Source organism: Oryctolagus cuniculus, chromosome 7, assembly GCF_051225735.1.
Source record: "Oryctolagus cuniculus isolate XC-2025 breed Fujian yellow rabbit chromosome 7, ASM5122573v1, whole genome shotgun sequence".
Lineage (NCBI taxonomy): Eukaryota > Metazoa > Chordata > Mammalia > Lagomorpha > Leporidae > Oryctolagus > Oryctolagus cuniculus.
This window is the reverse complement of record NC_142873.1, coordinates 96,428,392-96,453,473: the sequence shown is the minus strand read 5'-3', so window position 1 is coordinate 96,453,473 and position 25,082 is coordinate 96,428,392. Positions and strand designations below refer to the sequence as shown.

Sequence of the window (25,082 nt, the reverse complement as noted above, 5' to 3'; positions counted from 1 at the left end):
CTTCCCTAATGAGGCTCCCTGTGATTACACTGGACCCACCTGGGTGATGCAGGACACTCCCCGCATTTCAGCATCCATGATGTGATCACATCTGCAAAATCCCTTTTGCCGTGGAACATCACACACAGGTTTTGGAGCTTGGTGTGCGGACGTCTTTGAGGGCCGTCATTCTGCTTGCCACTCCAAGTCCTAAGGCCAAAATCAAGAGGTCATCCTCTTGTCTTTCCTCCAGTACATCAGCAAGTTCTGTTGGGTCTCCACACCACCACCTCCCCAGCCTCTTGCTCGGATTAATGGGGCACTGTCTTTTCTCCATGCATCAGCACTTGTTTTAAGGTTTTTATTTATTTATTTGAGCCAGGAGCTTCTTCTGGGTATCCTATATAGAGACCATCTTCTTGGGCCATCTTCTACTGGTCTCCCTGGCCATAGCAGAGAGCTGGATCAGAAGACCACCAGCCCCACGTAAACACTTTTAAAGATGTGGGTCAGAGCCGGCGCCGTGGCTCAATAGGCTAATCCTCCACCTTGCGGCGCCGGCACACCGGGTTCTAGTCCCGGTTGGGGCGCCGGATTCTGTCCCGGTTGCCCCTCTTCCAGGCCAGCTCTCTGCTATGGCCAGGGAGTGCAGTGGAGGATGGCCCAGGTGCTTGGGCCCTGCACCCCATGGGAGACCAGGAAAAGCACCTGGCTCCTGGCTCCTGCCAGGATCAGCGCGGTGCGCCGGCTGCAGCGGCGGCCATTGGAGGGTGAACCAGCGGCAAAGGAAGACCTTTCTCTCTCTGTCTCTCTCTCTCACTGTCCACTCTGCCTGTCAAAAAAAAAAAAAAAAAAAAAAAAAAAAAAAAAAAAGATGTGGGTCAAACCACAACCCTTCCCTGTGTATAGACCCTCCAGGTTTATATCTTACTCAGAAAAACACGCACAGACTGCTTCTCTGGGCTTAGGCCCTAACCTCTGTGCCCTGGACCTTGCATTTCTGACTGCTTGTCCTTCTCACCATGTCTGCTCACACTGTTGCAGCCTTCTTTGTGGCTATTATTTTTAACAATTTATTTGAAAGGCAGAGTTAACAGAGAGAGAGAGGGACACACACACACACACACACACACACAGGTATCTTCCGTTTGCTGGTTCACTCCCCATATGACTGCAATAGCCGGGAATGGGCCACATTGAGGCCAAGAGTCTGGAGCTTCATCTAGGTCTTTCACGTGGGTGTGGGGGCCAAAGCACTTGGGCCATCTTCCGCTGCCTTCCCAGGCTCATTAGCATGGAACTGGATCAGAACTGCAGCAACCAGGACTTGAACCAGTGGCCCCCTCCCCTGCCTTCTTTCATGTCTCTGCTTAGAGGCTGCCTCCTCAGGATCACTTTCCAAGTGCTCTGCCAATCTGCTACTCTCTAAACTTTGTCCTCATTTATTTTCCCATCTGAGCACCGTGCATTCCTGACAGTACAGTGTACAGGGGTGATTCAGAAAATTCATGTAAAGTGAGATTCAAAGATAAGTTTTATTTTGGTGCAAAAAATTTCTGAATTCATGCATAGATTTCTCATTTCTCTGGAACTTTTTGAAGTCCTCTTGTTTTGCTTGCAAGTTTATCTTCTGCCTTCCTGGTAGTTCCACAAGTGTAGAGAATTTGCATTTTCTCAGAAACTGAAAGCATGCCTTGAACATAAGAACTTAATATTTAAATGGGATCTGGGGTGAATCTGGGTATCAGGTTCTATGTGGAGTGTGCCCTCCCGTCTGCCACACTTCCTCTTCATAGATGGTGGAACAAAAGGTTGATTTTGTAATATCAGCAAAGTCTTTGTTGTTCTGATGCCTTTCCAGATATGAGTGAGCATCAGATATGCCCCATGTCTGCTGGGAGGTGGACAGGCAGACAGGTGAATGGCTCATCCTCTCTTAAGCTACTGAAACACTGAGTTGTTTACCAAGAATTTCTCAGGGTGAACCAAATGACTCCTTGAAGCCACCTTGGCTGGCCATGAAATTTATGCTTAACGTGCACACATTTTGTTACCCTCTCATGAGAGGTGGTAACCTGCTCATAAGGTTTTCAAACCCTAGAGTTGCTGCCTGACTAAACGTAGCCTCTTGGGTGGCTTTAACGTGAGGGCGGTTATGCCTCAGAATGTTCTCTCGACCTCAGAGCACCTTCCATATCCTGGTGGTGTGGACCAGCTACGGCGGAGACACCAGAGCTCAATGAACAGGTAGCAGCATTCCCACCAGTTCAGCCAGACTCTATTAAGCATCTAGCAGGTGCAGGGACTGAGATGAGTGCTGGAGCTGCAGAGCACAGACAGCTGTGGGCGTTGTTCAGGAGGAGCTAAATGGTCCACACTGGTGCTGCTGCAAGTGTGGTCCGTGGATTAGCAATATCATTCGCACCTGGAAAGTCATTAGAAATGCAGAATCTCAGGCCCCACCCCGGATCTCCTGAGTCGAAGTGTGCATTTTCACAAGATGTCCTGGTGCTTCATCTGCACGTTAATGTTGAAGAAGCAGTGCTGTGGGGAAAGTGACAAACACATAAACAGATGGTTACTAAACACATTATCACTGTATTAAGAATGCAAAGAGGAGGAAGTGCTAGCTACCAAGAGGGGGGCATCCAATCTAAATGAGTGTGTTTCCTGTGTGTCAGGTAAGGGGCTGGTGTAGTGAATGATCAAGAAAAGCCAGCAGAATGAGGTGGTAGCTGAGGGGAGCCTTGAAGAAAGAAGTAAATATTTTAATAATCATCATTATAGCTTTCACTTATTGAAAACTGAGCAGTGGTGTAATAAATAATAGTAATTGCTTGTAGAGTTCTTAACATGCTCCAGGCCCAGTTCTGCTCATTTTACTTTAGAATGCACTGACTTCTTTTAATACATTAACTCATTTTGGTCCACACACGTCTCTGTTGTACTACAGTTATTATTCCCATTTTTTAGATAAGAAAATTCACAGAGGTCATATAGTTTGCCCAAGGGTATGAAGCAAGCAAATGTTAGCAGTGGGATTTGGGTTCATTGATCTTCAGAGCCATTTCTGTTACGTACGTGACCACTTCTGTGTCTATGGAATGTGTGTGCATCTGAGTGTGTGCATTTACATGTGTATGTTTGTGTGAGGGAGGGAGCACCCACCATCCGTATGGTACAACTGAAGTACAAAATAGGAGGTGGGGAAGGAAAAGATGGTGAGAGGAAGGTGAGAATGGAGATTTGGTTGTCTTGCGGGCATGGGTGTCAATGTTTTGCCCTTTTGCTTTCTCAGGAGTGGAAATTGCCAAGGAACATCTTCTGGGGTTATCTAAAGAGAAAGGGAATGTTTTGATTCCAGGTGCAGCTGTGAGGGTCACAAAAGCGGGAGAACAGAGGCAAGCACAATTTAGCCGGGTTCCCAGCTGATGGCTGGGTTGCCAGGTGATCCTCAGCTAGACATTTCCATTCATCTCCTGCCTGCCTGCCTTACCTCCGTGGGGAGCCTGCCTTGCTGCTGATGAGTTGCGGGTAGAAAGCCCCAAAGCTGAGTCCTGCTAGCATCCGCATGATGAGGAAATCACACGCAGACTTTCGAAGTAATGAGCTAACTGGAAGGTTTTGAGAACTTGCAGGCAGAAATTCTTCAGATGCCCTTGAGTGGGACGGGGAGGGCCCTGTCTCAGTAGGTAAGTTGGGACCCACGTGCCTTGCGTAGTGCAGCAGATCCTTCTCAGGGACATACTGTACTCCGCCTACTGAGTACAACAAACACTGTATTGACTTATTCCTCTCAGAGAACTGGCTCTGATGCCCCCTCCACAGCAGCTGTCATCTGCTGTGCTGTTTGTTCTGCCACTAACCTGGGATGCACTGATCCCCAGCTAGGTTTCCTTTTGTAATAGTGTTGAAAAAAATCTTCCTAGTTGTCCCAGTTTTTCTTAATTTGGATTTGATATTCTGCCTGCTACCTGGGCCTTTTAGAAAGTTCCTGTTGATCATGTACTTCTTCACAGGGGTTTGCTTGTTTAAATAAAATCTGGGAAGAGGTAAAGGGTTCACAAACTGTGGAACTGTACTTCCCAATGGGGTAGCCCCCTGCTACACATGGCCACTGAGCACTTGAAATGTTGATGGCATGAACCAGATATGAATTAAGATGAATATACACACCCAGTTACTAAAGACTTACTACCAACAAGATATAAGCTATCTCAAGAATAAAAACAGAGGTCCAGGATCTAATTACTTTTGATAAATATACTAAGGGAAATTTTGGATATATAAGATATAAGATTAATTTCACCTTTTAAAAAACTTGTTGATAATAAAACTATCAGAAAATTTAAAAATTACATACATGGCTTGTGTTTGTGGCTGCCATTATATTTCTCTGGGCTAGCCGCTGTCTAAACCCATTGGGCCAGGAATAGCCAGCAAGGTTTCTCTCTGCTGGAATCCATATTTAGAATGAAAGGCCAGGAAAATTTAACTTCCCTACAGTGGGTTTCCCCACTCCTCTCCATACCTGCACCTTAAAGTCAGATCCTGCTCAGGGTGTAGGTACCAAGGCTGTTATCACTGCTGCTGCCTGCTCTCTGTCTCGCCTTCACCCTCATCTGGCCTTTCTCTGGCTCCCCTGCAGGCCTCTTCCTGGTCTGTGGCCCTGTCCTTGCACGTGAGTGATCCTCAGGATTCTGACCTCTTCTCCCCAACCCTCCCTACTGCTCCCTCCTCTGATTTGGTGCTCAGATTCACACTGAACCCTGTTCAACTGGCAGTGCAAGGTTCTGTGGTCCATCTGGAAGGAGCCATAAAGCATCCTTTGTGATCTTATTTTAGTACCTAGAATACACTCAGAAGATCAGAGCAGGCTTCTCTCTGCAGCACAGCATGTGTTTCCCATCAGAACAAGGCGGGCTCTTTTGTAGCTGGGCTCAGAATTTTTGTTGTTGACGGTTTCTGGCATCTCCTCAGCTTTTGCTCATCGGGGGATGATACCTTTTTGTTTTCTGCCTTTTCTTGAACACCAACGTCTACTGCATTCTGATGGCATTTTAAGAACCAGTCAGGGTATGCCACTGGTGTTCAGGCTAAGGCGTCACTGACACTCAGCACTCGAATCCCCTGCTTTTATTCCCAGTTCTGCCTGAGGATATTGTTTAGATGGATGGAGTCAGTTGAGCGGCCCTGCGGAAAGCCCTGTTCAGTTAGTGTAAATCTTTGTGCTGGTGTTGGAGACAGTGAGGTCCCCTAGGATTCTGTTTGGCAATCTTACTGGATTTGCAAGACTTAAGTTAATATAGAACCAACCCAACCCCCCCCCCCCCAATAAAGTCAAGGGCCTCATTGCTTTGCTTTGAAAGACATTTTTAGAGGTCTGTCTCGAGAGTGCTGCTGATAAGGAAGTTACTTCTAACATTTCATGAGAAACAAAGCACAAGAAGTCTTTCATTTTCTTAATGCCTTTTCTTTCCATGCCCTTCCATCTCCTTAGTGCGTTTTTAATGCCTTGCTCCTATATTCCTTTCCCCTTTCCTCTCACTCGTTAACCTTAGGCCCCTGTTTCAAATAGAATTAATTACTAACTCTTAAATTTGATTACTGATGGCCTTAAGGCAAAAGTTGAACTTCTTTCTTTTCCCCTTTCCTTTCCTCCTCCCCCAACCCTCCCACCCTCCCCCTCCTCTCCCTCCCTCCCACCCTCCCCCTCCTCTCCCTCCCTCCCACCCTTCTCCTCCCCTCCCTCCTACCCTCACCCTCCTCTACCCCCCTTTACCTCCTTTCCTTCTCTCTCCCTCTCTTTCCCTCCTTTTCTCCCCCTTTCCTTCCTTTCCCTTCTTCCTTCCTCCCTTTGCTTGTCTCTTTCCCTTCCCCTGTTTCTCCCTCCCTCTCTCTCTCTCTCTTTTTTTAAATATTTATTTATTTGAAAGTCAGAGTTACACAGAGAGAGGGAGAGAGAGAGAAGGAGAGAGAGAGGGAGAGAGGGAGAGGGAGGTCTTCCATCCTCTGGATCACTCACCAGATGGTTGCAACGACTGGAGCTGTGCTGATCCGAAGCCAGGAACCAGGAGCTTCTTCCAGGTCTCGCACATGGGTTCAGGGCCCCAACGACTTGGGCCATCTTCCACTGCTTTCCCAGGCCATAGCAGAGAGCTGGATCAGAAGCAGAGCAGCCGGGTCTCAAACTAGTGCCCATATGGGATGCTGGCCCTTCAGGCCAGGGCGTTAACCCACTGCACCACAGCGCCAGCCCCCCTGCCTCTCTTCTTATAATGAGGAATGAATATATATCCCTTGTAGACCTAAATGAAAATGTTTCATGATGAAGTACATTTCTTTTTGAAAAAGATTAATTGAATTTATTTGAAGTCTGCGAGAGAGAGAGCACTTCCATCTGCTGGCTTACTTCCCAAATGGTCTCAATGACCAAGGGTAGGCCAGGCTGAAACCAGGAGCTTGAAATACCATCCAGGTCTCCCATGTGGATGGTAGGGGCACAAGTTCTTGGCCATCTCCTGCTGCTTTCCCAGGTGCATTAGCAGGGAGCTGGATCAGAATCATAGTAGCCAGGCCTAGAATTGGTGCTCCAATATGGGATGCCATCATCACAAGTGGTGCCTTAACCCACTGAGTACAACACTGGCCCCAGTACATTTATCTTCTAAATTGAGTATCCTCCTTACCTGCATAAGGGATCCTGTCCCCTGACTATTGCTCCGGGAAGCAGCATCTGACAGAAGAGTGTGGTGTTTGGATTCAGAGCCATGAGTTTCTCAGTGCTCCCTTTATCCTGGTTAAACAGTGTCACTGCTCTGTATACCCATGAACTTGTCTGTGATATGGGGGTGGAAATATCTGTCTGGCCATGTTATAAAAAGAATTAAAGGAGGTTGCACATATGAAGTGTCAAACAACCAGTGGACGATGTCAGGTGGCAGTTCTAAACAGCTCCAACCTGTGCTTTGAGGAATGTCTTGTCTCAGCATTCTTGAATCCAGAAAGGATGTCACCTTTATAACTGCAAGAAAGTAGTTCCTGTAGTTCCAAAACTCTTATCAGGCACTAGGAAAGAAAATGATTGCAGTGAAGTTCAGAGTTTCTCAGTGTTGGCAGTGATGATTTTAAGAGGATTTTTTTTAAAATTTTTTTTTTTATTTTTGACAGGCAGAGTGGACAGTGAGAGAGAGAGACAGAGAGAAAGGTCTTCCTTTTTTGCCGTTGGTTCACCCTCCAATGGCCGCCGCGGCCGGCGCGATGCGGCCGGCGCACTGCGCTGATCCGATGGCAGGAGCCAGGAGCCAGGTGCTTTTCCTGGTCTCCCATGGGGTGCAGGGCCCAAGCACCTGGGCCATCCTCCACTGCACTCCCTGGCCACAGCAGAGAGCTGGCCTGGAAGAGGGGCAACCGGGACAGAATCCGGCGCCCCGACCGGGACTAGACCCCGGTGTGCCGGCGCCGCTAGGCGGAGGATTAGCCTTGTGAGCCGCGGCGCCGGCCAAGAGGATTTTTTTTAAAGATTTTATTTATTTATTTGAGGGGTAGAGTTACAGACAGTGAGAGGGAGAGACAGAGAGGTCTTCCTTCCCTTGGTTCACTCCCCAAATGGCTGCACCGGTCGGAGCTGTGCCGATCCGAAGCCAGGAGCCAGGTGCTTCTTCCTGGTCTCCCATGCAGATGCAGAGGCCCAAGGACTTGGGCCATCCTCCATTGCCTTCCTGGAAGAGGAGCAACCGGGACTAGAACTGGTGCCCATATGGGATGCTGGCGCCACAGGCACCAGGGCATCAGCCCTAAGAGGAATGTTCTAAGGTAGAGTGTAGATTCCCGGAATCGTGGTCAAGATTTTTATCCACTCCATGCAGTGTATTATGTAAACTGTATGTCCTCAAAGACGCAGCTGTTTTTGTAGAAGAGGAAACTGGTGTCATGGAGCCGAAGTAGTGCAGGAGAAGCCTCAACAACTTACTGTGGCGAGGACTGACTGCCCCTGGGGCTTCTAATCAACATCAAGAGCCATCAAGGGGGCTCCAAACCATTAGTCATGTTTTTTATTGGCAATAGAGTAATACTGTATCTGATTTGGCTTGGAAATAAACATTTCCTGCTCCCTTACAAGAGGTGTTGGTGAGGGGAGTGTGGTAACGACTGTGTTGTTCAAAGTGTAGGCTTCATTGCAAATGTGGGTTGGAAATAGTCAAGGCTCTGTCTTTATTTACAGTCAATTTTATGTGTTAAATGGACTTGTCTATCTACATTTTACTCTAATATGAAATCAATATTTATTTTATGCCTATGGCATGCATTGTGTTAAAAATTTTATATGGATTATCTCATTCCTCATCATTATTCCAAGAAAAGTATTGTTAGTATTTTCATTGGCATCCAAAGGTGGGAATAAAGTCTGCAAAGGCACCTTGTGGTGTATCAGTGATGTCTGTCTTCTGAGATAGCACAGTAGTGATAGGGCCAACTGACCATTTGGAGAGGCAGTGTTGTCTCCTGTTAGTGCCAGGAGCCATAAGCTGCATGCCTAGAAACTGTCTATGCAAGGTAAATGACCATGCACATACCTCCAGTTGTACTTCTCAAGCCAAAACAGCATCTGCCATCTTTGCTCTCATTGTGAGCTCCTCTATGATCCATGATGTCCTGTATTTCCTTACCTTACCCTGTGTTTCCCTGTAGCAGATGCTGCCTCCTGATATTATGTCAGGTGTTAACCAGGAATGTACTGCCACCAATACTAGGTGAAGATTCCCACCCCGCAAAAGATAGCGAAGAATATAGGCCAACCACTAGAAGTGGAAGTCTGCTGACCTCAGCCAACTGCATTTCCTGTAGGGAGCACCCACCAAGGAAGACTCAACATACAAGTCACTGCAGGGAACAAAGCTTTATTCCTAGGAAGGAGAAAAAATGCAGCAAGATCAGCATCTACAGTGTATACCAGTTTCCCATGGCTAGCAGGTCCCTCCTGAGAGCTGCCATGGGATGGTGGCCTGCATACAACCTTCTCTACTGCATGTGAACATCTTGTTCTCTCCCCAGATATGCAAGCGAGGCTGGCCAGGTGCCCTATGATACACACACTTCTGCATTACAAAGAATTGAAGTTCCCTAACAAGGAAGAAGGACGTGGTGCCCAGTGGCAGTTCCTGATGAGGGAAGATTCCAAGTCGAGGGTATCAGTTGGGCAGTCCTAGGGAGGAGTGACAGGTTTAGCAATGGTTGCTTTCCTGACAGTCCACCTGCTGTGCTTATCATGGTGCCAGGAACAAAAGAAAACAAAGCCTATGACACCCAGTAGGGCCAACAACCACCTCACATACTCAGTGCTTCCATATTCACCACTGAAAACAGAGTTGAGTTTAGTATGGTATGGGAATGATATGCATAGAGCTTCCATTCCCAATTCAGGTAGCACTTGGTTAGAGTTCCTAACAGGACCAGCCCAAGGAAGAGGAATAAACCTTCCTGGAGTATTGTTTTCAGCCCAAAGCCCTCAGGTCAAATAAAGAGTATATTGGGAACTGTGGGTGTATAGACAAAACTCTCCTACTTGAGGATAGATAATCTTCGCTGAATAGTTTATTACAAGGGTGGGCATTTGGCACAGTAGTTAAGTTGCTTCTTGGGATGTGCACATCCTACATCAGAGTGCCTGGTTCTACTGCTTCTCAGCTAGCTTCCTACTAACATGCATCTGAGAAGGCAGCAGATAGCTCAAGTATTTGGTTCCCTCCCACCCATGTGGAAGACTCAGATGGTGTTCTGGGCTCCTGCTGCAAGTATTTGGGGAGTGAACCAGCACATAGGAGACTTTCTCTCTCTCTCTCTCTCTCTCTCTCTCTCTCTCTCTCTCTCTCTTTCTCTATGTGTGTCTGCCTTATTACTTATACCAAGAAGTGCTGGCAGTAACCCACATGATACCCTGTTCTACCAATGCCTAATCAAGGGTGATCTGGTTATCCATCACCATCCTGGCTAGCCAGTTCAGTGAGCCCTGTTGATTCTAAATTATGTGGGCTGAAGCATTAGCTATATCTGCTGTGGTCAAAAACAGGTTTCCTATTATCTTTATAGGGTATGTAAGCCTACGCTCTTGGCTAGTTGAATTGGAACAGCTGTTAGGCTGGTCCTTGAGAAGGGTGTCAGGTGCTATCCTGTGATGGACCAGTAGAGTGGGGTCTTTTCAACCATTTGGAAAACAGGTCCAAGGACTCTGAGACAGCAAGACCCTTCTCTGGGGTAAGGCATTCTGTGGCCCATGAACGCATACAGGAAAACACATATCCTGGGGGAGTTCAAGTAACCAACCAGGGTGTGGCAGTTGTATTCTGACTAGTCCAGTTACATGTTTTCTCTGCCTATTTCCACTTGTGGCTTGAAGAAAGAAATTACTCATCCATCTCTGCCTCAAGTGCCAGTTTGAGTCAGTAATGTCTGACTCATATGAGGGCCTTTCTATGTATATTATAGATGACATTAATGTGGCCAACACAGGAATGGTTCTGCGTGTGAACCTGTATCAGTGGAGGTGTGTGGTAGGTGGCTGCACTGATAGCCTGAGGAGGTCCTGTATTGTTATGTGTTGACCAGGTCACCATGACAGGGCTGTAAGATGAAAGGGATTTTGGCTTTGCAGGGCATATCCAGGATTGCATCAAGTCATCTCCAGTCACTGTGGTCGTGGGACCCACAACCAAGGTGTCATCCACATAATATTTGGGCAAAACCTGTGCTGAGACTTGTCCTACCCAATGATGACAAATGGCAGGGTAGTTCAGGCACTTCTCGGGGAGGACAGCATGCTTATACCATGGATGAAGGCCTTTGGTGAGGTTTCCATCTTCTCAGTCTTACCTGTTTTATGTTTCAGGAGCCATAACCTTATTACAGGGCACATAGTTTCTGTCCTCTTTGGTTGTCTCCCCTTTTACCTTTGGGGGCCATTTTCCCTGATGTTTTCCTCAAAGGTCTCTTATCCAGCTCTGCAGGTTATCATCCCCCCTCTACACAATGCAAATTTGTGCTGCTTGTCTACTGCCTCCACCACCAAAATCCCAGAGAAAAGTAGAAGGGACAAGAGAGTCTTTCACTGTGGGGGCCTCTGCCTATTGAAGGCATCTAGGGCTGAATGGGACAGGATGGTTTCAGCCATGTCCTATCCTAGGGTAGGATCATAGAGCCAGGCATGCATGGCCTTTATCTTAATTGCTATAGTGATTTCCTAAACCATTTTCCAGGGGTTCTTGCTTCTGGGAAAATCCCATGCAATGGGACACAGTGCTGGCAGTGTTCCAGACCTCCAAACTAACAGTGGCTTCAATTTGTCATGTCACGTCCTCTCAGTTGTCCCATTTGATGCAGACAGACATGTGTTACAGTCCGGGGCTGTTTGATAACTTCCCCAAATTAGCCTTTATGCTTGAGACATTGGGGCTTGTTAAGACCCCTCATCAAACAGGCAGCAGAAGACTCCCCTGGCTTCTGACCACATTTGTCCCTCAGTTTCCTGCTCTCAGTCCTAGGGAATGAGCACAATGCCACAGTTGTATCTTTAGTGATACCATGGGTGCTTTGTCCTTGCATGAAAATGGTTCTCATTTGGCAGTCAAGCATCACTGGTCAGAGCTCCCTACTGAAGGTTTTATTTTTAGTCTGTGTATCTTGAGATCCCAATTGTTTGGACAGACAGCAAAGTGGCAACAACCAGCAGATACTCTTTTTGGGTCCTAAATTCTACGTTTCTACCAAGACCTATCATCCTGATACATTTCAGTTCTGAGGGTTTTGTTAAATCCCATTTATCCCAGCTTATTCAGAGGCTGGTCAGAATTTCCATTAGCCTGTCAGTTTACAGGGGGTTGGTGACAGAACCATAAACCCTTGATTTCTGCCAGGCTACAGTCAAGATCCTTGCAAACCTGCTGATTGTTAGAAACTGTTGAGAAGAAAGATCCAGCTACTAATCCCAGGCGAGGGTTCCTAGTGTGTGGAGGCTGGCAGAGAGCATACAACATCAACCACTGGAAGTAGGAGCCCCTGGACCTCTGCCCACTGCATCTTCTATGGATTTGGGTAGCTGGGCACTCTGCCTCTGAATTAGGGAATGTTCTGAGCCCTGCACACTGATTGAGATAGCAAACAGATTGCACAGTGACTGCTTCCCCAACATTATATGTATACATTTCTTTCTTTCTTTTCCTCTCTTATAGAACCTCCAAGAGTATAGGGACTTTGCTCATGGCTGTCTCCCCACTGCATGAAGTTGAGCAATTTCACAGTCATGGTTGGCACCCTGATTATTGACCAGACCAAGAATGTCATTCGGCTTTTCTGGGCCTGAAGCTCCTAGACTGTGAGATGAGGGTATCAGACAGATGACTCTTACACTTTCCTCCAGCTCTGGAATTCTGTGACTGTCATGCTATTTATGGATCTATTGTATTAACTGCCATGGTTTGTGTATGGTTTGTGACAGTGTTGGCAGGTGGGACTACTAGCAGATGTGGCCCAGTGAGAGGTCTTTAGGTTGATTAGAAGCATGCCCTGAGAAGGGATTGTGGGACCCCCAGTGACATGCTGGCTTCCTGTTTAGAGATGGGATCTGTCCCTCAGATCATACACTCTTGCCATGATGTGATGCAGTCATGAGGTCCTCCCTAGAACTGAGCTGATGCCGGTGCCATGCCCTTGAACCCCAGAATGTTGAACTAAATAAATCTATTTTATTTAAAATTATTGCCTCAATATTCTGTTATAATAACACAAAACTGACTAATGTGGTATCAGCTGAAGGTTGATCCGTGGTTTGGGAGACATGTAGGAGGCAGGATTTGGCTTTTTCTTCCTGCTCAGGGAAAAAATTTCCATTTCCTTCATGTCTTTCTCCTGATATTAGATATCCAGAGGTGGCCATTGTTGGTTTGTTTCTTGTTTTGGTCTCCTTGACTGTAACGTGTAACAACTGTGTGATTTGCTCTTCACTGTCTACTGGCAGAGTGGATCATGGCCCATATCTGTATCTTCACACAAATGGTCCTTTAAGAACAGTCAGGTTTAGCCGGTGCCGTGGCTCAATAGGCTAATCCTCTGCCTAGTGGCGCCGGCACATCGGGTTCTAGTCCCGGTCGGGGTGCCGGATTCTGTCCCGGTTGCCCCTCTTCCAGACCAGCTCTCTGCTGTGGCCTGGGAGTGCAGTGGAGGATGGCCCAAGTGCTTGGGCCCTGCACCCCATGGGAGACCAGGAGAAGCACCTGGCTCCTGCCATCGGATCAGTGTGGTGCGCCGGCCGCAGCGTGCCAGATGCGGCGGCCATTGGAGGGTGAACCAATGGCAAAGGAAGACCTTTCTCTCTGTCTCTCTCTCTCACTGTCCATTCTGCCTGTCAAAAAAAAAAAAAAAAAAAAAAGTCAGGTTTAATAACTACTTGTTACTAAAGCTGTACAATTTTGCTATTATAAAAGTAACATTTTCTCCTTAAAGGAAAATTTGAGGGGCTGGCATTGTGGCTAACTGGGTTGAGCTGCCATCTGCAATGCCAGCAGCATCTTATATGGGCACCAGTTTCAGTTCCAGCTGCTGCACTTCTGATCAGCTCCCTACTAGTGTGTCGGGAAAAGCAGTGAAGGATGGCCCAAGTGCTTGGAGTCCTGCACCCACATTGGAAACCTGATTGAAGCACCTGGCTCCTGGCTGAGGCCTGGCCCAACCCTGGCCATCGTGGCCATTTTGGGAGCGAACCAGCGGAAGGAATATCTAACTCTTCCTTTCACATAAATAGATCTTTAAAAGAAGAGAAAATTTGGAAAAGAAGAAAAAATTTACTTATAACCCCACAACTCAAAGGTATCGTGGCTAAGATTTGAGTGCATTTCTTCCTGTTCTATGGTGTATATATATATTTTTCATTTTATTGCACAAAACTGTGCTTGTATCAATGTTTTGCTATAAGATTTTATATTTAAGTATTTTTCATGGTGTTGCATAACTTGTTTAAAAACGAATCAAATACTTATCTATGGATGTGACAGAAATGGAGCTGGGTGTTTTATAGAAATTAGCTCAATGCTCTAATTAGGTTGACATTATTATCTCTGTTTTGCAGTTGAGGAAGCTAAGGCTCAGAATGTTTATGTCACTTGGTCGGATCATAGAGCTAATAAGGCCCAGAATAAAAATCATCTGACTGGGGCATGACTTCAGAAGTTGTGCATTTTAATGACCATCAAATATCCATGTAATTCCACCATGCTCTGAGCTGACCATCACGGGAGGACATTCTTGGTGGAGCTACTGCTGCCTAAGGCAGAATTCCTGTATTCAGAGATCTTGTGTCCTCAAGGCCAATGCAGTACGTGGATGTACGGGTAAAGATGTGATTGCTTTCCCTCCTGGCGTAGGTTTCTACCCATGAACTCCGCTGTAATCTTGGGCATACATTATTGATTCCAGGTGTCAACAAGTGTCCCTCCACGTGTTGTGGTGAAGGGGCCCCACAGCAGGGCTTGTGAAAGGCTCCCTCTCAGCTGTGTGCTTGAATCTGGGACCCAATTGCACACTCCAGGCTTTTGTACTCTGCCACTACTAAAGACTTCTGCTCATGAGAGTGAGTGCCCTCTGAAGTCGGGTTTTTGTGCTTGCTCGTGTGCAGTCTTTGACAATCAGCTGCACAGGGCTGGGAAGCAGCAGCACTCACCACTAACAGACTCACGGTGGAATTTTAACACAGGTGCTTTATTTTAGAAGTTTATACTCTTCGTTGTAAATAGCTAATAAAAAGAGACAGCTACAGGCCATTTATAGATGCACTTCCAGAAACCAAATTCGGAGTGTTTACTAAATGGCAGAAACCTGGTCAATAGCTGTTTTAAATGCATTTATTTCTGTTGGGAGGCAAACTTTCTCTGAAATAGCTTTCTTGTCAATAAACTCTTTGTTCCTTGATGTACAGCTTACAATACATGCATTTCTAGGACTTTCTGATGTGCAAGTGTTGAAATTAATGTTGAATTTTCAGTCTATAATATGTAATTTTAATTTTTATTTAATTATATATACATATATGCACATAAACAAATTTAATATTTAATTTTAATTTTTATTAACTGTCATGTTGAATTTCAGTCTGTAATACTCAATCTTAATCTCATTATCTGGTGACTTCTGTGATTCTATGTACGAATCCCTAAGCTAATTCTATCCTACTTGGTTTTCACATGGGAATAAAAATCACTAAGGGGACTGATCAACAAAGAGCGTGTACACACGTGTGTGTGTGTGTGTGTGTGTGTGTGTGTGTATAGTACTCTTTAGATGAGCAGGCCCAAGAAGATGCCTTGTAATAAATGGCTTTCACAGTTGGGTGAGCATCAGAGCTGGGACACCATGTGACCCCAAACTTAGATGGCATCTCTTGTGTGTGCCAATTCTGGGAAGCTCACTGTTGCTCAGAAAAGGCTTGAAATAGTTGGAAAGTTTTCTCTTTCTTTTCACTCTCTTGGTTTGGATGATTTGGAATTACAGCTATCACTGACCTCTCAGTGAAAGCTTTTTCCAAAGTCTGCCAAACACATAGGCCTCAGAAATGGCCCTTCTGCTCTAACATCATTTCCTCAGTGTCAGTGTCAGAGTCCAATCTAGGTGCTTCTTTAGTCTTTCCCATAGTTTAGAAAGTTGATACTTTTATCTCAGTCCTTTTATAAGAAAACCAGAACCCGGATTGGATCAATAACTTGGTCAAAAGTTTGGAGAAAGGGAATAGTGGAGGAGGAATTGGGGTCAAGGTCTGCCTGCCTGCAGCCTGTGTACTTTCAGTCTGCTTCACTGCCTTGTGCTCTCCTATAGCGCCTGCGTAACAGAAATGATGCAACTGAAAGACAAAATGATTACCTGGCAACAAATTATGGAGTGTTCCTGTCCATTATATAGTGTCTGTCAGGGATGCCTAAGTGTTTTCAGAGGTTCTTGCTTCCTTTTTTAGACACCATCAGCTGTATATAGACTCACTGTTTGGAGTTGTTCTTGGGATCCAGTGGCCAATTGCTTGTAGACAAGAGGCTTTATTTAACTTGCTCTAAATAAGGATGTTTCACAAAGTGTAGAGGCAGCTGGTCAAGTGATGGTGGTCAGGAAGCGTGGAATAGGGCGATAGGATCCAGACAAATGCAATGAAAGTTCAGGACGCTTTGCTCAAAGTAGAAGAAACTTCTAGCGTGCAGAATCTCCCACCCACCCACCCTCATCAACTCAATGGGGATGTTGATTGAATAATCATTAGTTTTTATGTGTAGTCTTCAGTATTGAAGAAAAAGGTGCTACTGGCCTTCCTTCTCATTAACTTGTGGCCATGCCCTTAAACGGAATGAGTCTGTGTGAACTCCGTGGGTTTCTAGACGGTGGTTGTCTAGGCTGGAAGTCCTTTTGAGGGTTCAATCCCTACCTATTCAAAGTCAAAGTGCTTGTCTGGTTCAGCAGGAAGTGATTTATTTGCCTATGAACTCCTTGTTTTCAGCTGTGGCTCTGAATTCACTGGTGCCCCAGGAAAGCCATTCACAAATTCTTGACCCCACTGGCATGGCTCAGGTGACCTAGGTGCCTTTGTTGTATCAGCTCCAGAACAAGCCTTCACTCTAAGACTTGAGAAAGGTGAAGTCGTTTTCAGAAGGGCTTAAGGAGTGGGTGTCTGGCTGTTTAGAAAGACAGGGTCATCAAACCACTCAATGCTTCAGTGAGGGGACAGAGCTGCTGAGTCCTGAGGGATGTGTCCTTGTGCAAACTGCTGCTTGAGCACGGAAGGTGGCTGCTTCCCAAGGACAGCACTGACATTGCCAGTCGGGCTGGGGTGAGCTTGAGAGGAGCTGGGAATTTCTAACAAATGCAGGATTCAGGACCAATTTTTAAAACAGGCAGCGTTGGCCACACAGCCAGAGATGGATGCTGAGCTCCTGTGCTCTGCATCACAGCCATGCTAGCACTCTTGAAGGACACCTCCCCATGTTGTGTGTGCAAATCAAAGCAGCCTTCCACGTGCAGTGTCACTGCCCTGCTCAGCAAGGATTTGTGTGATGAGGGGGAGAAGTGACACCTCCTGAAGAGCTGGCTACTTAGGGGCACAGCTCCCTTGGTGCTTCTTCAGGCTTCCCATCTGCTGGACACAGCGAATAAAGGACTGCCAGAGAAGGACAGTCCAGTGAACTCCTCAGTGGGACAGATGCATAGCTTTGTAAAGGCAGCCAGAAACAGTTTTGAAAGATATAATTTTCCTCCCTTCCCCCCATGAATATATGGCAGAGTTTAAAAAAAATGCTTGTGTATATACACCCCTGGTGTCTATGTCTGGTCACATAAACACAAACATGTGCATGCATATACATGCACACCTGTACACACAAATCCACATAATAATCCCTCACACACACACGTGTATACGTACACATATTCACAAGTCTTAGACACACATTCGGAAGGTCTTCAAAAAATTCATGGAAAATGCATATTATGAAAAAACCAAGCATGGATTTCAAAACTTTTGCATTAACATTTGTGATTTAATTCCATTTTATGCTAACTTTCTTAAATTTGTGGAGCAGAAAGAGACAGAGATCTCCCACCCTCTGGCTCGCATGCCAAATGCCTGTAAAGGCCAGGTCTGGCCAGGCTTGTCTAGGCTATGCTAGGAGCCAGAACCCCATCCAACTCTCTCACTTGTTGGCAGGGACCCAATTACCTGAGCCATCACTGCTGACTCCCAGTGTTTGAATTAGCAGGAAACTGGAATTAGGAGCAGAGCCGGACTCAGGCACCCCAATATGAGGGCACAGGGAGGTTAACCAACATTTTAAGTGCCAGGCTAAATGCACATTTTAAGTGCTAGGTTAAATGCACACCCCTCCAAAAGCTTTTTGAAGCCACTCTGTGTGCACTCACATGCTGTTATATACATACACATATACACATAAACACATACACATATACTCCCCTACACTTGTAACCAGACACACACATTCTCATCACATACATGTACTGTTTCCTGGGGAAAAATGTTCATATGTTGACAGTGGCCTTTTTTTTAAAGATTTATTTAATTTATTTGATAGAGTTACAGAAAGAGGGGAAGGGAGAGAGATCTTTCATTTGCTGGTTCACTCCCCAGATGGCTGCAATAGCCAAGCTGAAGCTGAGGAACCAGGAGCTGCTTCTGGGTCTTCCACGTGGGTACAGAGGCCCAAGCACTTGATCCATCCTCCGCTGCTTTCTCAAGCACATTAGTATGGAGCTGGATCAGAAGTGGAGCAGCCAGGGCTCGAACTGGTGCCTATATGGATGCCAACACTGCAAGTGGTGGCTTAACCCACCACATGGTTTTAAACAGCTACTGCTTTTTGTCTTGATAACTGTGTTTCCACAATATAGATTCTCACAGTGAGAGAGATATCTCAAAGGACAAAGGCCTCCAAGAAAATCATATTTTTTACCAATTAGTTACTTGTCTAGTTTGGGTTTCTGGCCTGAGAATGGATTAATAGAACAAACACTTGACTGAAAGTTTAGGGTCTGAATTCTAGTTATGCTTTTGCTACTTGGGCAGTCACTTGCCGTTTCTGAGTCAGGTTCCTCGTTTGTAAAATCCGATCTCACATTGTAACTTGGAAATTCCTTGCATGTCTTTTTCCCAGTGACTGAGGAATTACAAGGCATAGTAGGAATCTGTGAATAAGGTCTGCATCCTCACCTGCCTTGGGGAGGAGTAAAATCAGTCACAAGACCAAAAGATAACGGTGCCTCTTCAGTTCTTCTCTCTTTTGCTCAGTGTTCACATTACATGTATCTGTCAGTCACTGCTTTATTCATAGGGTGCCTCTCACAATGAGATCGAGGCTGCTGAACAGTACAATTGGTCTGATTTTGCTTTTCTGACTGCAGAAGCGGATGCTTCCCCTGGTTGTCTGTTGTTTCAGTTCTTACCGATTTTGGTGGTGACAGAGATGAATCTCATGCTCCATGGGCATAGATTTCAAAATCACTTGAGCAGAAAGTTTTGCATTCTACCTGTATGGCATATACAGATATTTCATTAACACTGTGGTATGTACAGGTATTTCATTAACACTCATACCCGCATACCCTTTTGCCTTCAGTGCCCTTGTAAAACCTCTCAAGACAGGTAGGCCTTTCTTTGCCAGATAAGGGGCAAGAAAATGGACAGCTCCAGAACGTGTGTGGAGCCTAATGGAGGTTAGTTGGTTCCCTAAGGCTCCTGTGAATCTTTCTGTCCTCATCTATAGCTATTCCTATTGATCTTTGTACTTCCTTTAGCACAGTGTTTGTCAGATTGTATTGAAATTTCCTGTTTATTTCTGCCTCTCCTGGTGAATGGCGAAATCCTCAAAGACAAGGGCATTTTCCTGTTTCTTACTGTGTGTTCAGTGACTTGCCTCTAGTAGATACTCAATAAATATTTGCTAAATCATTCATGACTTGAATTAATCTGGACAAAATAGGGATGGGCAGAAGGCATTTTTAGTAGCGTAGAGACTTACTGCATGCTGGCATATCCTTGACAACTTCCTCTACCAGTGCCCCAGGGTGCTGGCCTGTGTCCTTTGTGGAAGACCTTAAGGGCCTAAAACATGCTTTTTTTTTTTTTAATTGGTCAGCACGGGCTACTTCATGATGCTGAATTATAACAACCTGCATACGCAGAGACTTTTGCGGTGGACACTAGTTCTGAGAGGTGTTCCCATTTCCAGATTAGAGAGGGCTCTTCTTATCTAGAACCCAGAAAAGCAGTGAGCTTAGGTGTTCATCTGCTCTGGGTCAGGCTGAGGTCAGTGGACAGCATGCTCAACTTAGACTGAAGCAAGCCCCATCTCCCAGGGCCACAAGAATCCTGTAACACCTGAACTCAGTCATTTGAACTCAGAGAATCCAGGTTGGTGGAGGAGAGTCAAAATCCAACAAAAGGTAGCATGCCTTTTTTTTTTTTTTTTTTTTTTTGATTAAAAAGAGTGTGAAAGAGACTGCACCGTGGCATATTCGATAAAGCCGCCGTCTGCATTGCTGGAATCCCACATGGGTGCCAGTTCATATCCTAGCTGTTCTACTCTGATCCAGGCTTCTGCTAATACACCTGGGAAAAAAACAGGGGAGGATGGTCTAAGTGCTTGGGCCCTTGCCACCCATGTGAGAAATCCAGATGAAGCTTCTGGCTCCTGGTTTTGGTCTGGTACAACCTCAGCCATTGCGGCCATTTGGGTTGCAGAACTCTCTCTCTCTCTCTGTGTATGTGAATGTGTATGTGTATGTGTATGTGTATGTGTATGTGTGTCTGTAATGCTTTCAAATAAAAATAAATAAATCTTAAAGAAAACAGTGTGTGAAAGCCTAAATCTTGTTTTTATATGGATGGTCCACACCATGTTTACTCATGGCAAAACCAAAGGAAACACATGGGAATATTGCCTTTTAAGGAATTCATTAAAACCCATGTTTTATATTCAGATTGATAACAAAATTTTATAGTAAGTTACACATACAGCCCCTCCCATGGAAATGACAGGAATCCGCAAAATGGACTGAGCAGTTTCATCCCAGCGGGTCTGTCAGCATGTCCTTCTGACACTTCACCCCAGACTTAGGAGTAAGGAAGGGCAGAGCTGCAGGAGCAGCTCGGCAGGCTGCCCAATTTCAGGCTGCCAGTAAGCTCTGGAGTTGGGATTCAACCAGGACTCCTGCCTTGGTCATAAACTTTTCCGATGTGTTGCACTGCGTTCCTGTGAAGGTAGGAAGGAGATACTCACAGAACAATTAGAGTCCTGTGCTCATCAACTCCTGGTTATTTGCCAGAGCTGCAGAGCAAATTGGCAACAGAACCCCGAGAAAGAGGATTCAGTAAGTGGGAGATTGTTTAGAGGAGAGGGAGGAGGGTCCTGGGTCTTGGGGAAAGGAGTGTTAAGTTTGGAAGGGGATATCCAGCAGAAAACTGTTTTCCCCCAAAGCTAAGACAGGGAGGCAGGAGGGATGCTGGGAAGAGTGGGGAGATTCCCCCTTTGTTGAGACAGGAGTCAAGGGTGAGAGAATTTATTGAGGAGGAGACAAAGCTGTTGTAACAAAGAGATTTTAAACATCAGTGGCTTAAATAAAATAGAATTTTGTTTCTCTTTCCTATGACAGAGTAGATGTGGCTGTGTGTCCAGAAAGCATAGTTGGCTGTCCTCCATGGTGTCTTCCAGGGACCCAGGCCTTATTTGTCTTGGTGCTACAACATCTGCTAGAGTGTTGTCCATGTCCTCACAGTCACAGCTGGGTTCCCTTAGCCACCACTAGCTGGGGCAGAAGGCAGGGAGCAGGAGTAGGGGGCTGAGGTCAAGGGGCAAAGGGCAGGGAAGACAGCCTTTTAATGTTGAAGCTTGAGGTTAGACTTCAACCCTCTCACCCTGGACTTGTCACACCTGCCACCTGCCAGAATTAAGATGTTTTGTCACACCTAGCTGCAAGGAGGGACAGCACTGGGCCTGTGGCTGGGTAGGGAGGGGACATCTGTTGCTAGAGACACAAAAGGAGACAATTAGCTCTCTGTGCTACTGTGAGGTGCTTGTGATGGGAATAAAAATGGAAAGATCTTAAATACCTTATCTGAGACTTTGGAAAGACATTGAAGAATCATGTTTTAGACCTTGTCAGCCAGTGATGGTTAGCCAGCTGTAGCTCTCTGGTGAGAACTTGCTGGAAGAGGCCGCCCTTCACCGTCTTGAATGCCTGCCTCTTTTTCTTCTAAATTTTGCATCTGCTACAGGATCACATTGCTCTGAGCCACACCGGGTCAGTTCACATGGAGGATTAGATCTGGGTACACCATGTCTTTTATTTCTTTGACTTTGTTCTGCTTGAAAATGTTGGCCAGCAGCCAGAGAGAGAGGACGGACGGAGGGATTACTTTCTTATCAAAGGAAATTAGAGGTCTAAGCTAGTGATAGAGTGATTTTTTTAAAAAACCAATTTTTAGGAAAATTGAACTTATCCTGTTTACCCTGGTGGCAGGCTTTTTGAGCGGTGAGAAGAAACCTATTTTTGCACTTAATGAAATGGATCTTGGCAGTAAAAGCTTTAAAACTAACTTTGGATTTATTTAAAAAGTAATCTGCTTACCGCTAACTTGTCTTCTGTCCTTAAAGGGAAGAGAATTTTTATAGTGCTGAAAGAACATGCGATTCCTCTCTGGTTATGTGACATTCTTGTTAGCAAACTCATTTGTCAAAACTGTCTTAGGTGATCACAAAGGTGCTCACCCAGGACCCAGTCTGGACTTCCCGCCAAGCTGTGTGAATATGTGTGTAGGTATATAGCCTGTTCGTGTGTGCTATTTGAAATGGGATGTTCAGGGCTCATGCTGGTATAGATAAGCTCATGGTACCCATTTTTCCTCAAGTGGTCCCTTCTCCAAAAATGATGTACCCTGAAAGAGAACTTAAAACATTTGAAAACATTTAAAGAACCTGAAACTTAAAAACAAATCAACTGAATGGTTCTTAGAATATAATAACAACCTTGCCACTACATATTCTACAAACAGTTTCCAAGCGATTCAATAAATTATTCTTCGACCTGCTGCCATGCTGAGATAAAGACTTTGGGGGAGAGAATTGCTGTCAATAGCAGTCTAAGCCTTGGTTTGCAAAGAAAGAAGCCCTGAAGCCCGTGGCTGCCTGCATGTGCCTGTGAGGGACGCTGGGGGTTCCCATTCTTGGATGAGGCAGCTGGGTCTGTTGAGGCCTCCTTGTTGAAAGGCAGCGTGCGGTTACGGAGAGCCCCACTGCCTGGGTTACATACCCATGTGGCCACTTTCTAACTGACTGACTTTGGGCCAGTCACTATCTTTGTGGGCCACAGTCTTCCCATCTGTGAAATGGTCTGATGCCACCACACACGGGTGCTGTGAGGACCACCGGAGTTTGCAGCTGTTAAGTACTGAGAGGAGCAGAGAGCATGCGGCAGGACTCAGTATGTGAATGAGGTCTTCCAAACTCCGGAGCCCCCATGTTCCCCACTTCACTACTCTGGAACGTGGGCTGGGATGCAGCAGAGTAGGAGGATGGGAAAGCCTGCCGCTTGGCCTCAGTGGAGAGAGGAAAGGGCCAGGTCCAAGATCAGGAATGTGCGCTCTCTTTGAGGCCGAGGATGGGAAGGAGGAAGGAGTAACCAGAACATTAGGTGTCACATCAGCAAGAAACATAACTACATTCCAAATGATTAATGAAGACCCAGATGCTGGCCACTTGCAGCCAGGATCCATATCTTCCTACTCTTTACCTCCATAGTTCCTACCCCTAGTAGGAGCTCGGTAAATGTTGGACTGTGCTGGCTTGTTCATATTTCATTCATTTGTTTAATCACCCAGCAAGAGCTTGGATTTCAGAGCCTGGGTTGCCTGCCCTGGTTCCATCTGGGGGTGGCGATGGACCCTGGGCCCGAGCTAGCTCCTAATTCTTGCCATGTCTTTCAATAAACACAATGCTCCGCCACGTCCTTCTCCTACACCCTAGGCCCTGGTTTTGTTAAGCAAACTCATCTCTTGTTTGGTAGCTTCCTTTCTTGAAGATTTGACATTGAGGAGTGTTGTGTCCTGGAGCCTGACAGCTTCTGTGACTTTCTCAAACACTGGTTATCAGTGCTTTGGGAACCACTGTTGACAAGTTGTGTAGTTCAGAGGAAAGGACCTTTTTCTTGGAATCAGAAGGTTTCCTGGGTTTGTGTCTTAGCACTCTTGTGAGTCAGGTGGGCTTGAGCATAATCTGAGTTCCCAGTTTCTTTATTGCAGAAGTGAGGATGGTTATTTTGCATAGTTTCTTCACAACTTGTATGGTCCTCAGAGTTAGCTAGGCATATATAAAACACCCAAAACCTGAATCTCATCACAGACTCTCCTAAGAATAGTCCTCTTTATTATTATTAACAGCTCGGAGTAGAGATTCTTTCACCAGCCTCACACTGTTATTACAATTTCTCATTTCTCTTAATATTTATTCTTCCACAATTTGCAATAAGACTTTGTAACCTGAGCTTTCAAGTCTTCCTAGACAGACAAAAGGGGTGGTAATGCTTTTCCAGAAAATTCGGCAGAAATCACCAGGCAAACTAAAACAACTCAATCCCTATCACCCAGCCTCATTCAACAAACCCCATTGACTCCCCTCAGCTCTGGAAGATGATCTATGGCTTTGCTACTCAAACTACAAGGCATGAACCAGTAGCATGGGCATTGGCAAGACGCCTGTCAGAAATGTAGCCATGGAGCATATCATTTACATTTTTATATTCATAGTCCCTAGCCCTTTGTAGGAGTGCAGTAAGTATTGGAATGTGTTGGCCCCATCTCAGTCTTATTGAATCTGCATGTGAACGTTTTAAAAGATTGATTATAATTAATTAATTAATTTTGAAGAGCCACATACCTGTGTAGTATTTTGACCCAGAAATCTTTAACAGGCTGGTGATTCTCTTGTGTGTGCTCTCGCTCTCTCTTTTTAAAGATTTACTTGAAAGGAAAAGTGACAGAGAAGAGGGAGAGACTGAGAGACAAAGAGATCTTCGGTACCCTGGTTCTGATTGGAGCAGCCAGAACTCTAATTGGCACTCCGGTATGTGTTGCTGGCCTTGCAAGCAGCAGCTTAACTCACTGTGCCACAGCACTGGTCCCCTGCATCTGAATCTTAACAAGCTCCTCACATGTTTCCTGTGCAGGTGCTGTGTGAGAAGCACCAGCCTGGGACCAGCATTGTGGCACAGTGGGTTGAGCTGCTGCTTATGATGCTGCATCCCATATGAGCTCCAGTTCAAGTCCTGGCTGCTGTGCTTCTGATCCAGCTCCCTACTAATGCACCTGAGAAAGCAACAGATAATGGCCCCTGTGCTTGGGCCCCTGCACCCACATGGGAGACCCAGATGGAGTTCCTGGCTCCTCCTGACTTCAGCCTGGCTTGGCCTCGGCTGTTTAGGCCATTTGAGGAATGAACCAGCAGATGGAAAATCTCTCTCTCTCTCTCTCTTCTGTCACTCTGCCTTTCAAACAAATAAATAAATCCTTAAAGAGAGAA

General features: G+C 45.8%; 1 protein-coding gene across 3 annotated transcripts in view; it reads left to right on the top strand.

Annotated features, from left to right (window-relative positions):
• Positions 1-25,082, top strand: part of ST6GALNAC3 (ST6 N-acetylgalactosaminide alpha-2,6-sialyltransferase 3) — a 611,484-nt gene that overhangs the window by 51,711 nt on the left and 534,691 nt on the right. Inside the window, exon 1 of one of the 3 annotated variants that reach the window (XM_089337185.1) lies at positions 3,404-3,671. The exons of the other annotated variants lie outside the window; for them this stretch is intronic. The gene's annotated coding sequence lies outside the window, so the exon portion shown is untranslated. Of the gene's footprint in view, positions 1-3,403; positions 3,672-25,082 lie in introns of those variants that run through there. 3 annotated transcript variants of the gene reach the window in all.